The 17,185-nt window shown below is 38.7% G+C and overlaps 1 protein-coding gene across 1 annotated transcript in view; it reads right to left on the reverse strand.

Annotated features, from left to right (window-relative positions):
* The window catches only part of plekha7b (pleckstrin homology domain containing, family A member 7b), a 78,826-nt gene that overhangs the window by 36,933 nt on the left and 24,708 nt on the right, over window positions 1–17,185 (reverse strand). The window lies entirely within an intron of this gene.

The following is a 17,185-nucleotide window of genomic DNA, read 5'->3' on the forward strand; positions in this document are numbered from 1 at the left end:
GTCAATTATTTAAAAAATCTACAGCAGCACTGAAAGCTTGTCAGGAACAACAGCTCATATTCTTTTACACAAAGTGTAGGGCTCAGCACTCTCCCATAGCCAGCTCACCAGGCTATATTGATTTCAATTACAAAGGGTCATTCATTGCTTTAACTAGGACATAAATGCATGTTACTGTCACATGATAAAGCAAGAAACAGGCAAGTAGCTGGTGCTGGTGTTGACTGAATTGAAATATTGTTCCATGACTCTAATTTTCTTTGTTGTTATCGATTGAATAGTTCTATGTGACTGGGCAAGGACGACAGACTATTTTATTCACTACAAAATAAAAAATAACCCCAGTTAATATCTAGTCTCTTACCATGCCACTGATATCTTATTAACACACTGTCCATATCTACTATGTTCACACACAGACTATCTTGTAGTATCTGGGTACTGAGCCTGTTGTCAAACACACAAAGATCAACAGCCCTGAATAAACCCTTTTGTCGACACACTGAAGCTTGGACAGGTCATCCTAATTCCTTCTCATACATTTGTTTCTTGTACTTTATACCAAAAAAAGAGATGTAGTCCATTGCTTATCTTTGATATATTCACTCTACACCCAACCTTCGTCAATCCCAGCTTTCCATTTAGTTGAGTTTCTATTTACACAAAAACAAACTACTGCAGACATCCTATCCTCTCAATCTATGTCACATCCTTTGAGATACTGCCAGCTTTCTGATCCCTAGTGCATCTATGACAGCTTTAGAATCATTTGTTCTGTAGGGAATATTATACAATGTAATGATATGAAATAATTTACTGTTATCTAGCAGCAATGGTGTGTCTGTGTGTACTTTCTACTCAGGTGTTACCAGTGTAGAGACAGTTATTTATCTGATGAGGACAACAGATAAGTGCTAAAGCTTTTGTCTCCTTCAGACCAGCTGAAAAACTGTTGGCAGCAATCGGGTGTAATAATATACTAAACAGCAATATAATGCTTTTAAGTCTGGCTTGTGTTAGTGCTGGATTTTATTCTTCCTAGCCCCTGCTTATCTTCTCTCATCACCATCAAACACAGTCTATTAGAGCAGAGGAAAACAAAATATTATTCTTCAACAGAGGCTGCAAAACACTGTGCACAAGCATGCAGTGAAAACAGAGTACATACTGCTGTGCAGAAGCAAAACCCACATGCTGTTTTTCCATAAACATGTACACTGGTGCAGATACATAAATAGCTGAGATAAACATGTTTACACTAACCTCACTTCAAGTGCACCAGGGGTAAATAAATGACTATACATCTAGCAGTGAGGGATGAATCCTCTGAAGGAAAGCTGCAAAATGTTCAGCGCTACAAAGGTGCAGAATAATACAAACAGAAAGTGGTGCCTCACTGCATCACCATGCAGCAAAGGGAGGGGAGACAAACTGAGCGGAGTAGAAAGATTTATGAGTTGACATTTCAGAAAAGTTCAGAGGGAGTACTGAACAGGAATGATGCTGATCGATTGTGAACACACAAACATGATGTTAGATGTGAAATGTACACAAACACATGTAAAAAAAAAAAAAAACTAAAAAAAACTGGTTTACATATACAGTATTTTCACAACCACACACAAAGGCTTGGCCAGGCTTGTCCCTCTTAACAACTCATAATTTGCTGAGCTGCACGGGGCATATACAACACTGCACCAGCATCCCCTGTTAATTGGGAATCTGCATTCTTTGAGGCTTTTGTTTTAGCCGCATTACTTCTGAACTATTTGTCACGGAATTTGCAGCATCCCCAGTTAGTGTACAAACACTGCAGCACAGTAGATCTATTTGTTTGCAGAAAACTAGCTCCCATCAATGCTTGTGACAGTGCAGTCCCAAGAGGGAAAATGAACTGCTGCAGAGGAGCTACAAAACTGCATTTTGGATTATGTTCTAAATTGGCGAAGGAGCATTGTTTGTAGCACCAGTCAGATGTAGTTGCTTGTATTTAAGGTCACATATAAGATACTTTAGTTGTACATTAACCCTGGACTTCATATAACACAATATTTGAGATGTAATTTGAAGAAAATCCCATAATAATAACAACAGGTTTCGCTTTACTTTTAAACATGAATTTGAATGCAGTCAAATCCACAGCTGTTCTAATCAATAACTTGTGTTTCTTGATCCAAAAATCTCTTTAAAATTATTATATTAAGATTTTATCATATCATATTAAGATGCAAAACACAGAGGTAAATATAGAGTTATCACTCTAATTCATTACAAATTACTGTATTGGAATAGGACAGTTGCAGACTCACAGATGCACTGAAAATGTTGAATAATTCAAAAAAATCTCAAGATGGAAAATTTGACAAAATATCACCTCACTTCACTGTACAGCACTCATCCTGAGGGGTTCCATGTTAGACACAGATCAAGGTTCAGAAAGTTTTCATTCCAAAATCAGACTGCTAGCATGTTACTGAGCACTAAGCATCAGGTCAAGAAGCAGATAAAGAAGAGAAAGAATGGCAGGCATCTCTCCTTGCAGAGAGCCTCAAGAGGGGATTTGTCAGTGTAGCAGGGTTTACATTTCCAGTACTATTGTTACCACAGTGTAAACAACATCAGGGCAGCAGCTGATATTCTATCAAGAGCTGGTGTAAACTGGGTATCCTTGGCTATGAAAAGAGCAGGTAAACTGAGTGAAAACAAATTTCTGCCAAAGCTTCTTCTAAGAAATGTGTAGAAACAGCAGCACTGCAGCACACATAAAAATGAACTCTCTCTCTCTCACTCTCTTTCTCTGCTGCCCATATGCACAACACTGGAGTACAGGGTTCAGCCCTGGCATGCCATACCAATTTTTTCCAGCAAAACAAGAGGCTCAGGGTAATCCCTGTCCAACACAAGGGCTGAGTCTTTACAGCAGGGGCACCAGGGGCAAGGCTTTGGGGTTTGAACACCTCTCCCTCTCTCCTTCTGTATGCACACACACTGAGGCTACAAAATGCTTTACAACACACATAACAAGCATGGATATCACCATCTGTGTACAGTCTTAACTACTGTATCTCTTTTCACCACTCTCCCTTTGAAAAAAATCCCAGTGGAGAAAAGGAAACTCCCGTAACTGTATATCCACTACTAGCGTCGATTTCTCTCCTCTTGTGTAAAGACTTCAGCTACTTACTATACTCTGCTGTATCATGCACACAGTGGAGACAGTCTCACCTGCTGTGAGAGAGTGAATCATCATGATTCAGCTGCTAGACTCGCTGTGGTGCCGCAGGTCATGGAAATCCGCTCTGCATTATCAGGGCAGGTGGAGGATGCAGAGAGGGTCTCTAGTAGCAGCTGGCATCCGCAAAGAGAAGAGTAAAGTGGAGCCAGTGAGATAAAAGTGGGAGGGGGAGCTGTTTATCTCCACTTTCTCCTGCTCGATCACGCCCGTCTGAGAGTTTCACACCACACTTGCAGGGCGGATGGTAGAGATCCAACTCCCTCCCATCAGGGGAATACCTCAGTTGCTTATCAGATCCTCCTCCTTTTCCATTTTCTACCTCCCTATCTCCATCTCTCACTGACTTTTTCCCAATGTTGAATATGCTAAACATCTAAGGAAATAAGAATGTATGTAGCTGCTAGAGAATGCGTTTTACCTTGGTACTCCAGAGAAAAATGTCAAAAGGGTATCACTTACTTGGCTTGACAATTTTTCGCTAGTTCCGTAGAGTCAGGTCTTACTACTGTGCTTTCAATAGTCCTTCCATAATGTAGCTGTCATATGTTTAAATATATTCTAAATCATGTTTATCACCAGAGTGTACCACTGGTATCCTCTGAGTGGCAGCATTGCAACAAAGGTAATACAAACAAGAGAGAATGTTGGCAATTGTGCTTTTCTCAACCAGTAAGATAACCTTCTTTAATTGGCTCAAAACCAATTAGTACCTCCACATACACACAAAGTTCATTTTGAACAACTGTCAGTGGTGGAGTCTACCTGAAACACACTCACACACCTGCAGCATTCACAGCAGCTTTTCTGCTGTGTAGTCAGTGGACTGATTCTTAAAACTATTCAAATGTCAACAAAATGAGTTCACATCAAACTCAAGACAAAAATAAAGTTGATCATTTAATCCAGGGCCCAGAAATAGATTGTACCTTGTAAAACTGATAACTTCTTGGGGCCCATCAAGGTCACCTCAGGGTCATTGGTGTGTACTTTTTGAGGCACTGGTTTAAGCGTAGAATTGACCTTTGACCTATGCTAAAAGGGAATTGAAACTAATCCTGTGGAATGTGAGCTGAGGGAGCAGGTGGTACCAACATACAGTAAGCCTGTTGTAAATATTGAATTAAACAGACAACCGAGGAATGGGGAGCTAAATGGACAGCCACTCTGGAGGTTTGAGCTGTAATTGTTGTTTCTCAGAGGTTTGTTACAATCATTACTAGGATAATTCCTCAACTGATTAACACAAAAGTGAATAATCACATCTCTATTTACATAATATAGTTAAAAAAGCATTTGCAATTTGATTTATGAATATATAATGCCTTTATTTTTGATTTATTTTTTCCCTTCACACTATTATCATGTATTGGCCTCGGTCTAATTATTACCTTGCAAAGCAGCTGGATTTGCAGGATCACCACATTACAAGATCATGCAAGAATCCATCTCATCAGGCTTGGTGTTCAGACCAATCAGTGTCCTATATGGAGTCTTGTGTGATCTTGTGAGTATTTTTTGAAAGTTCCTGTCCTTTTCAGTTTCCAAGGATGACTTCTCATATGTTTTTGTGTAAGACATCTTGTGTGTCAGGTTAGTCTAATTCAGTTCAGTTAGTTTCAAGTTCCAAATTACAGAGAAGCAAAGAAACAGCAGCAAATGACTTTTACATGTTCTGGGCATGGGAATGTATCCACTATAATAAGCATCACAGAGAAAACTCAAAAAGTAGGAGGACTCATGTGTGGGAATCGGGAGCTAGTTGGTCACAGTACCTGTTACTTCTCTGTAGACATGACTTTAAGTTTGGAAATGAAATGAATTGCAAGATGCAATATCACAGACAGCAGGTAACATTTCACAGTCTTCTTCAAGTAATTTTTAAAATCACTTAAAAGTCATCATTTTATTCAACATGTCAAAAAGATGAGCTAAATGTATTGATATGTAATAATATATATTTTTATATTTTTTACATTTATATTTACTATATATTTTCAAATGTTGCAATGAAGTGATTATAATTAACCACTGAAAACGTTAATTCACTGTCATACTTACAGCTAATGCATACGTTTCCATACAGTTAAAAAGATATTCATTATGTCAAATTAAATATTAAAAAAGACCAACCACTTCTTATTGAAACCATACACAGACACACAAACATCTAATATGTTAAATTTCTTCTGTACAGTACGCCGTTACATCAACAACTATATATGGGTCAATGACGTATAAGGATTTAGAACAACTCAATTGTAGAATAATAAAAACAAGCATGTCTAATGCAGTAGTTCAAACATTCAGAATGTTGTGTACCTGAAGATCCATATTATACATTTGCAATTAAGTGATTTTAGTGGGGGTTTTCAAGATTAATTGGCACTGGCCTTAAAAAAAGTCATGTGGTGCGACCATGATTCATCTTGAAATAAATTAATTTACTTAACACGCTTCACATCTTTTTTTACAAGTTTTCAGTAATATAAAGTGTTTGGAAACAAAGTATTTGCATTTTGTTTTTAAATTTTTGTAAATGATGATCTTTTATTTATATAAGATATTTCAAGATGAATCAAGGTCGCACCACATGACTTTTTTTTTAAGGCCAGTGCCAATTAATCTTGAAAAACACCCACTAAAATCACTTTTAAATTGTAATATGAATTTTCAGGTACCAGCACTCTGAATGTTTGAACAACTGCATTAGATATGCTTGTTTTTATTATTCTAAAATTGAGTTGTTGAAAATCCTTATACGTCATTGACCCATATATATATATATATATATATATATATATATATATATATATATATATATATATATATATATATATATATATATATATATATATATATATATATATATCTCCATTGGAAAAAAACATAGGATGAAGACTGAGTTGACAAGGTGAAGATGAATCTGTGACAACCTTAACAGCTCAGCAGAAACTCATCACAGGAACTAGTGTGATTGTAATAAATATCATATACTGTAGCAGCTTGCATTTTACCTTGCATTGTGGCTCTGAGTGAAGTAAAACACAAATCAATGTGCAATTCTACTAATCACCAGAGAACACACAACGGCATCATTTAATTTATTTGGGTCGCTGACTTCATTTCAAGACCAATTCAATTAGCTGTAATGACTAATGTATCATTAATATCAGCAAGCTGTTAGTGAGCAGATGATATACCTCTGCTGAATCCAAAGATAAAAGCAAAGAAAGGTTTTGGATATGTACACATGATGAGTTAAATGAGATGCCAGGGAGTAATACTGAACTCTGTACTGACAGTGATTTGTGTTGCCCCACCCAAGCAGTGTGAATGTGTCTCAGAGTGTGACAGGACATTACATCATGAGAGAGAGATATCATGGACCTCCAGAAACCCCCTGTAGCATGCAGGCCTAGCAGGCAGAATGAATTAAGCCTTAATAACAGTGGCTTGTGCACAGTATCCAGACAGTGAGTCATTAAGGAGATAAGCATTCTGCAGCAAGACTTGCACATGTTGACTGACCTTTATCAGTTTCATAGCATAGTACTGCAGCAGCCTCGCTCAGCTTCATTTCCCTGACCATTGTGTGGGAATTAATAAGGCAGTCCCTCTGCAGAGTAATTGGGAGATCCCACTGTCAATCAGTATGGAAATGAGGGTATCCAACCAAACACATCTCACACTGACTGCCTGGCCTTTCACTGTCGTTGCACTCATTCACTACCATCATGATCATCATCATTATCATCCTCACTGTTTACAACAGCAGAAACTCCAACATGAGTTGACAACACTACCAGAGAACAGTTATGGCTGATTCATGGTAGGTCAGCTGACACTTTTGAGTATTGCTTGACAGAGAGGACATACATTATTTTCAACAGAAAAAAGTGTCACTCAACACTTTCCTTTCCTGTTACACAATTGAAAAATATGATGTTGCACTATCATATTTTGTCCCACAATGTAACGTGTATGAGGAAAATGTATGCCTCAGCCTCACACTTTTATTTTGCAGTTTCAAATGTCCTAGAACACTTCTGTTTTCTTGCCATTGTCCAATCAGGCAAACTAATGCCCCAAATTATGTTTTAACTACCTGCATATATAATCAAGTATACATGTTTTTCCACATCATACATGCTATCCATTTTATTAACCTGTCATTGAGTGATTTTCCCTTGCTTTTTGTGTAGCCAAGTATGTTCATTCTTAAAGTATACCTGCTTTAAAATGTGCAATAATTGAGATCAGTGTATATCAGTATATATGATGGACTTGTGGCATTAGAATATGCCAGGGAACATTTTCTCCAGGGGGCCATGCCCAGGCTGGCGACTTCATACTTAAAGTATGGAAAGGTATGAATGTGTAAAATAATAGCAATAATGTCCTAATTTAGCTTTATATTGATGTTTGATTGAGGTTTCTACATTGCATAATGTGGAAGTCGTTGAGTGCCAAACGAGTGGGCAGAATAATAATCATAAAGAATGTAGAATAATATATCTGTGTGCTTCCAGCATTCACTCTAACTAAACAAGCCGACTGGAGGATAGCGTCTGGTTACCATGAGGATGGCTGTTATCATGGAGACGACTGAAACTTTTGCCAAAGCATAAATTAAAAACATTGCACTACTATTTCTGTTGAACAACACTTATCAAACATGTTGAGGGACCATTAATCATCCTTTATGCCTCTATGAATGCATGTAGTCTTAAATAGCATCAATGAAACATCAATGCTTTTATTGAGCCTGTGGCCATCCAGCAAACCACTCAAGTAGCACTGGCAAGACTGGCAAGGACAAGCCACAACAGGCTTGTAGAAACAGGTGCAAGACTTGCTGTCAGACAGAGGGTTTGGCAGAATTTGAAAGAGCTGTCACCCTATTAACATTCAACACATACAGTTCTGACACAGCACATTTCATTGCAGCCACAATGGTCCTTCAGGCCACGCTGTTCCAGAACATAAGCAAAGCAACAGCTAACTGCCTTGCAGTGAATGCAATAGCAGCCTGTGTTGGACCAACAATACAGATTAGGATGCAAGGAAACGCTACCCCACTCCTCATGAGCAGGATTACTTCTGAAAGATAAGAACTACTGAGTACTCTAAGTGAAAACACTGATATTGCTTTTACTGGCCAGAAGGTTAAAATAAAATAAGTTGCCAAAAGTAGGTGTTGTGTTCCATTTCATGCCTGCTCAATTGGAAATGATCATTTAAACTTTAAGGAAACACCAAAAAAGACTAATGGATGCTTAAATCCAGTGTGCAAATACAGGCTCCACAAACAGCCATAAACTTATATTAATAGCTTGAAGACAAGAGGGTGGTCTCTTGGTTGCATTGTTATGAACTTTTTATAAATTGAGAGTGTTCCAACTACTGCCTGCAGTCCAATCATTCAAGAAAAAATGGCCTCAGGAATGATTGAGGCCTACATGACAGTGGGCACATCGGCAATTCCATTGCTCCACTGGCACACATTTAGCTGACTGATAAATATTTATAAATGGTAATCTGAAGTAATTTATCAAATAAATTGTGGTTTTATAGTGTCTCCAACCATGACAATAAAATGACTTCCAAAAGCACTTATCACCGGGATCAATTGAGACAGGGATATGCTGCGACAAAGAAAAAAGGTTGGGGAGTTTTCTGGAGTGAGCATTACTGTGGGGAATAAATCCATGAAGAGCCCCCTCAACTTCGGGGGGGGGGGGGGGGGGGGCAGAAGCACAGTGGGTTTGAAAATCCAGACATTCAATCTATCTTGGCAATCTCTTATTTTGGAGAGAAGCTGCAGTAGAGAAGATTTTGCGAAGCAAATGATTTTTTTCCAAGACAAAAATACACAATCAGCAAAATGATTGCATACCTGACAGTGCAAAAGAGATGTGAGACAGTCTCCAAAGAGCTCTGTAGCTCTTACCTGAACAAGGATGTTATCAGTGGAGCTCATCTACTGACATAACATGTTCTAATAAACAGATATCTTAAAATGTCTAATTAATCAAAGTGATAGGTTGACAGAAAACATATCAAAACCTCCTCTTGTCAACTCAGAACCAAATCAAAATGAGCTGATGCCTCTTTTCTCTCCCACCAAAGTCTTTCCCCCACGGTGATCAGCACATTAATAGGGGAGGTTCAAAGGCACTTTGTTTCCCTTCACCAACACACACAAACATACAGACACCTCCACAGCACTGAGTCAAGCATTATCATCATAGGTCTGAGCCGATCTCAAATTAAGAGCGCAAGAACAGCAGGAGCCACTTGTCTCAGGAAATCACAGGTTAATGAGAAGTAACACGATGAACTTATGACCTCCATTCTCACGAGGCTGCATGAATGCTATGCATAGCATTCCGCCACAGTAGGTCAGACGTTAATGTAGATCAATAACTGACAGTAAAAGGAGGAATTTGCCCATGAAAGATGAAGCACAGGTAAGTCATCAAAATGTACATCAGCTGCAAAGTGAAAGCAGCATGTCAGCACTCAGAAGGACAAGAGCAACACCTGTGTGTCCTCTGTTACTGTGCACTGACAGAGCAAAGTATGAGCACCCTTACTGCAATGCACTATGCACCAATGTAGGATGGATTTACCCATAGTTTTCAAAAAGAAAAGCAGATCTGTTAAGCTGCGTTCAGACCAAAAGCGTCTGACGCGAATTGAGCAGCAAGTCCACATAGAAAATGAATGTAAATGGCGCGATCACACGCGATTTTATATCAGGCGGCGCGAATGAATGAATGAATGAATGAATGAATCAAGCATCTGAAGCGGCGCGAATAAAGTTGGAAAATTTGAACTTTTCAGGCGGCATCGCGCCACGACATCCAATCAGCGGCGAGTTTCTCCCGACGTCACAAGCGCGAATGAAGCGAATGAAGCGATCATCCAAAAATGTATATTTATGATCAAGCGGCGCGATAGAAGCGATTTTTTTCGCGTCAGACGCTTTTGGTCTGAACGCAGCTTTAAGCTTATTTCCAGCTCTATCACCACTACTAGAGTTGCTTTGCATGAATCACATTTCAAAAAACTCATTATTTATCTCATACTAACCCCTGTTTCTTAACAGGCAGATTAGCTCCTGTCTCTTTAAGGCCCCCTGCTGATCAACATAAAAGCTTTGAAACCCTGTTGCACCTGATTTCATTTACGCAGTTATTCTTAGTAGATCACCCGCACAACGCACGCTAACTAAATGCGCAATCTATTGTACTGCACACACAATTTAGTACCCTTTATTTGGGATCTTAGTAAATCAGGCCCTACTGTATATGTATGACTGAAATAAGGAAAAGCATCTCCTTTAAATACTTTATTATTTAGAATTAATCTGAATTATAAGTGTCTCACAGACCCCACCTGTATTATATTGCAGGGTTTTCCTTGCTTGTTTATCCGTTACACTGTAGATTTGCCACCGAATGTGAGTTTGTCATCAGTTTAAAAGTGTGATGTTAATCTTATTTTTTTTGGTAGCACTAAATATGCTTAGCTGAAGTAAGCATATTAATGTCAAGTTTACAAGCAGTAATCCGTAACAACCTCTGCTCACTAAAACCATTAGGTTGGAAATTGGATTAAACAGCAAATACCAGGTTATGTTAGACAGGAGATGGTACAGACAAAGTAGAGAGGAATAACAATAAAGAGAGGTGACTGATGGAAGTTTTAAGATTTCTCAGCATATTCACATTATACATTTATGGCCAAAAATGTGATGGTGATGTAATCATCATTTTGTTGCCAAGTGGTTAGCTATAGCCATGTGTAAAAAATGCAGTGAGTCCTATTCTGAATTAAAATGTGGATTTAAAGAACATGAACTTGTATATAATCACTGAGAGGATATGTTGTTATAATGATGCACTACGGTAAAACTGTGACAATCAGACTTAATGCTATTAAGTTATCTGTGTTTTTATTTATTTATTTTTGGAGATAGTTTTATCACCTTGTTTAATCATTTTACCTTGTCGATCTTAAAGGTTCAATTTAACAGGTCCCCTAGTAAATAGTTAATGAAAAGGGAGATTTTCACGTCTACTGTGTTTGCAGCCAACACGCATTGGAAAGCAAATATACAGTATAATAGGCATAGTTTATTGGCTTAGCAGTCAGTTGAGGGAAATCAGATTGAGTCTCAGGTTATTATTCCACGTCAGGTAAAAAGGTTACAATGTCTGATTAAGAAGATCATGACTGACTTGGTCTGTAGTGGCAACTGAGGAGAACCCAGTGAGAATAAATGTGGCTCCCAACCACCAGCAAAAGGGTGCAGGATAGATGATCGGGAATAATCCCGAAGGAATGTAATCAAATGCATGTAATTCCATCTCAACCCCTTGCCTCTCTCAAGCAGGCACAGCTCCTTCTCATCCTGACATACTGGAATGACTGTCATGCAGGAAGACAATCTACACTCCAGTTCTCTTACTCTGATGGGCCACTGCATCTTGTGATATGATGCTGTGCTCATTTACTGGTCTAATGAGGTGTGAGACCTTGGTCTTGTCTGAGACTGCGAACTACATTGACTGTCTCAACCATCAAAAAAAGAAGGCCATTTCAAATCTACTAAAATAATTAAAACAAATTCAAATTTAAATTATAACACATTTTTACATCTAGACTGGCATTGAAGATCAAATTAGCTACTTTTATAACCCGTGACTGCTGTCTTTCATCTGTGGCTAAAGAACACTGAACCAGAGCATCTGCTTGAGTGTTGCACACTGTATATCAGCAGCTAAATGCAGCATCCAACCCACATCGCATAGCCAAACACAGCTAATCACTTAGCTGTGCTATGTAGGACAGAAGGGGATGTGAAGTGCGAGGGAATGTAAAAGCTGAAAATCTCTGGCAGCAGATAGACTAGGACATGGACACAGTGAGCCCCAGGCCAGTAAAAGAGTGATATGGAACGTTTCGTAGAAAGCTCTGGGGATCTGAAGCTCCAAAAACCAAAAACACCAAGAGACCTTGATAACAGCACTAGCAATTAAGGGCTTTAAGTGCACCTCCTCCTCTATAGGCAAAACCATCACCAATATCTAAAAGCAGACCAATAGTTTTAATGGAATGGACCAATGAAGAACATTATTGTGGTGTGAAATTGTGGTGACTGATAAAACTTTCATTACATCCCCAAGAAAGAATAGTAAGTAGTAATTCATTTGAATTTGACCGGCTCACCCTTGAATCCCCTCAGGGAGCTCCACCCATGTGTAGGAGGCTTAACTAGCAAAATGATTACTGCGCTGTCAGCAGAATAAAAATGAGAATATTAAAGAGCTTGAGGTTTTGAACAATAACAAAGAAAGAATGAGACAAGATAAAGCGAGTCTGGGGCGCCTACTCCTTCTCCTCGACCTCACTGTACTACTCCAAAAGCTCCCATTTGGGAAACTTAGAAACAAAATCAAGGCAATGCACAAAGGCAGTGAATCAGCCTGGAGCCAGGAAACAGTCCAGCCAAAGCAGACAGATACATTTTCTCTGAAGTAACAGGTACAATGTCAAAATCAGAACCAAAGTGATGACAAGCACCCATCCTGCTGAGGTATCCTTGAGCAAGAAACTAACTCATTTTGGCTTTGAACACAATATGAAAAATGAATGGTGTATAACAAATTACATCATTACAGTACAAAGGGAAATGTAATGAAACAATCACTTTTTAAATGGAATGAAAAAGGGTTACCTAAGTTCTAGAGACAAAAGGGAAATTTAATGAAACAATCACTTTTTAAATTGAATGAAAATGGGTTACCTAAATTCTAGAGACAAAAACTAAAATAAAATAAAAACTAAATCCAACATCAAGTTATCAGTGATGAGGTGACATTTCAAAATTGAGCATCACTTCAGGTCGAAACCTGTATTCTGTTCTGACTAGAGATCACCTTTGAGAACTTTCACTGGGAATATTTCACTGTTTTCTTATCATATATCTATGTCTCTGGTGGGAGGAGCAATAATAAATATACGATGCAAAATATCACCAAGGAGGCCAATTAAGAACAAGTTAGAAATCGAGCTCCAACAACCCCGTCAAAAATTTAAAACAGCAGAGATCTGCGATTAATATTCATCATGAATTGCAATAAATGCCTCTGAAATGCAGAAACAACATTTTAGTTACAATATTTTATACCTAATTGGTAAAAGTGATTGCAAATTATGAGTATGCTACTGTAATATTTGCACATTTTACTAACAGATTGTCAGATTAGATTTTATCATCAGCACAGCATTAGATTGATTTGTGTGTCAGTAGCACACAAATCAATCTGCCATAGCTGCATCTAGTCTGGGTATTCACAGGACAGTCACTGACCATTTATGTAGTAGTGCAAGATTATTCAGCATGCACACACAGATGTCCACAGAGCTGAGTTTTCCACTCATCCTATCAGATTAAATGTGATTCTTAGCTATTTCTCTGATGATTGCCAAAGAAAAATCTGAACTATGACGAGAGGAAAGAAGAGGAGAGGAGAGGAGAGGAGAGGAGAGGAGAGGAGAGGAGAGGGCTGTGAGAAACAATGGAGATGGTGCATCGCTGCACAGCTCCTTTGTAATCTTCCTACAAGGTATATGTGTAGACACATCTGACATGCATACTTATGCTGCTGTTTAGGGCTTTAGGAGAATTTATTGTTAGGCAGCTCATCCTGAATATCAGTACCGGTGTAATATGTCAGCCAATAAATTACAAAATATTGAGGCACAGAAATGCTAAAGATCTGTTTTGAAACAGTGTCACTATTCTATTGTTTGTCTACCGGAGACCAAACCTTTTTTTTCAACTGTTTTTCCCAGACAGTACATTTATTGGTCACAATTGTTGAAAATAAAATAAAATAAAATAAAATGTACAGGGTGTCCACAAAGTCTCTTTACAATTTAAAAAATTCATTACAAAAGCAATTGATGAGATATGTTAATCAGATTTGTTCTATGTACTCAGTGGTTATCAAAGTTTTTAATCATATTGCATTTGTGTATCGTGTATCAAACAAAGATACGGGACATCAACGACATGAAGCAAAAGATCACTGATGACATTGCCACCATTGATGAGGCTATGCTACAGCGAACATGGCAAGAAATCGAGTACCGTCCTGATGTGCTTCGTGCAACTAATGGTGCCCATATAGATGTGTATTAAATGATTACATTTCCACAGATTTGTCTATTCATTTGCTTTTGTAATAAATTTGTTAAATTGTAAAGAGACTTTATGGACACCCTGTATATTGGCCAATCAGATTTTATAAACTTTTACATATCAATATTGGTACTGACATCAAACATCCTATATTGTTCAGGCTATAGTAAATAAACATATAGTCAGCTTTTCCTTTCTGGTTAAAGACAACAATACTTCCAATCACTACTCAGAAGACCCTTTAACAAGAGAGCAAACCAAGACACGGTCCTCACTTCATCTAAGGTGAAGGTGACATGCAGGATAATGGCTTACCATTCACTGAACTGAGTAATTAGCATCCATCCTAAGTGAGCCATGTGCACCTTCTGAATTTTATACCATCAAGCTTGGAGATATAACAGATATAGACAGATACAACAAAACAACATGGCCTACCTGCAGGTTCTCAGAGCATTTTTCTGAGTCTTTAAGCTCAAAAGGTTCTACAAAATGACTGATCTGCTGCACGACTCTGTCTGATTCTGCCAAAGTGACACGATCCGTCACTCTACACACACACTCCAGTGAACACACACAGACACAAATTGCATATGTTCATGGTCAGATAATCTGTCTGATCTCTGATCCCCATAATCCCACAACATCAGAAATAAATCAAACATCACAAATAAAACCCAACTCAAAACTGTGACATTATGACAAAACAAGGGTATTTGATATACAATAAACCCTAAGCCATGGGCAGGTATGGGTATGTAGGTATATTTGGTGATGTCACACCAGTGAGTGTAATGGCACACAAAGATGCAGGTATGTTATCTAATGAGCCAGGCAGAGCAGCTTGTCCTGTTGTTCTGCTGCTACGGCTCGACTAATGTTTGCTACTTTGGCACATCATTAAATGCTCTTGGGAAAACACTTCTGTAAGAGCTGGACATAAACATAATTGATCTTAATAATCTCAAACACAGCTGTTCTCACACTTCTCACCTTGAGGACAAATAGGAGATGCTAATCCCAGGCCTGGAGGTATGTTAGGACACAGTGTCCTCATGCCCCTCCACCATATACTTTTAATAAAGGAAAGGAACAGGTCAAACATAGTTGATATTCATTGTATTCTTAAAGATTGCATTATTTGTACCAGGGTAATCCTTGTTTTCTAATACCATTTAATGAAAGCCATGTCACTTGCCAGTGCTTTTATCCAAAAGCTGAGAGGCAGATAAACAGTCATTGGATCATCTAACAATCGGATTCAGCTCCCCCCATTGCTGTGAAACATGTCTAAATCCCTTACACAATCATGTCACAGGCATTATTATTCCATCCCACCTCTAAATACCCCCCTCTCTGCCTCACACATACACAAGCAAGCAAACATGCAGATAGAAACAACACTGGGGTACATTTATCAACAAGATGACAGGAATGTATAAAAATATCCAATTTACTACTGAAGAATGCACAGTTAAGTAAGTAAGGATACTACGAGACAAATCTGTTGTTCAGAATCCTGATTACATTACTCTTTTGGAATTGGAATTGTTGCAAACCATAAGTGACAAAGTCATCCCATTTTAGCAAAATCACAGAAGCTACTGTATGAGAGAAATGTGATTAGTCTGGTACATTTTGCTGCAGAGAATCTTGGCCCTGTGGGTCTCCAAGCTTGTACAGTATGGTGCAGCACACTCTACTGCAGCATAGATGTCTTTACAGTATTTGTTTGAATGTGTACAGTACATGTATAATATGTTATCAGAAGAGGAAATAAAGACAATTCTGACTTCTATTCTCACAGTGCCTTCATAGCAGGTCATGCAGACTGAGTCAGCTCTTTCTGTGCGTGGGATATCTGCTCTCTACTGGGAGCTGACTGTGTCCAGACTGACTTCAGGCTTGGAGGGACCCTCTCCTGCAGTTCTCAATCTGAGCAAACACACACTGCAGAGCGCAAGCCACCACTGGTCACACTCCCACTGGATAAGAAGTCATGACTGCAATGCTCAGTGACAATGAACAACTCTTAGGCACCACACAGTGGCCCCAGTGACCAAAAAAACACATCTATTCTGATGTAAACTGATTAGTTGAGAGTGTCATTGTCTTGTTATATACTGCAGTACAACGCCAGTGAAGATGGCTTCATATCTGCTCTGTGTCAAGATGCCGTACACAAACGTATCAAAGCACTGCAGGTTTCTCTCACAATCTGTTCCCTCTAAATTGTCTTTTTATACTCTGGTATTTCCTTACTTGGTTTTTAATGTATACTACAAGTATGCCATTCTGCAATACCTGACCGCCATATTGTGTCACTGGACATCAAATGATGAAGGGTTATTTTAACATAACCTACCATGTCACCAAAATCTGCTCCTCACATCTGTCCCTGTGTTGCTGGAGCTATCACATTATCATTTTATCAAGGAAATTAAACAGATGGATTAAATAAATGAGGTGAGGTTCCACTTGGCTGGCAGAGGGTAACTGAACTTAGAGGCTATTTTTAGACCTCTGTATCCTGAGGGTGGGGAGAGCTTGTGGAGACTTTGGAAGCTTATTAAGTCAGGCATCAGTGGAGGAAGGTAGGCCACATCTGGTGAGCAGTTCTAAAACGCAATCTGGCCAGCAGAATTTACCAGAACAGTCCCTTCACTGGAATTTCCATCCCACTCACAGAGGCTGATCTAAATCACAAGCAGGGGAATTTAAAAGGTCACAGCTTT

The sequence above is a fragment of the Scomber scombrus genome, chromosome 1, assembly GCF_963691925.1.
Source record: "Scomber scombrus chromosome 1, fScoSco1.1, whole genome shotgun sequence".
In the NCBI taxonomy this organism is placed as follows: Eukaryota; Metazoa; Chordata; class Actinopteri; order Scombriformes; family Scombridae; genus Scomber; species Scomber scombrus.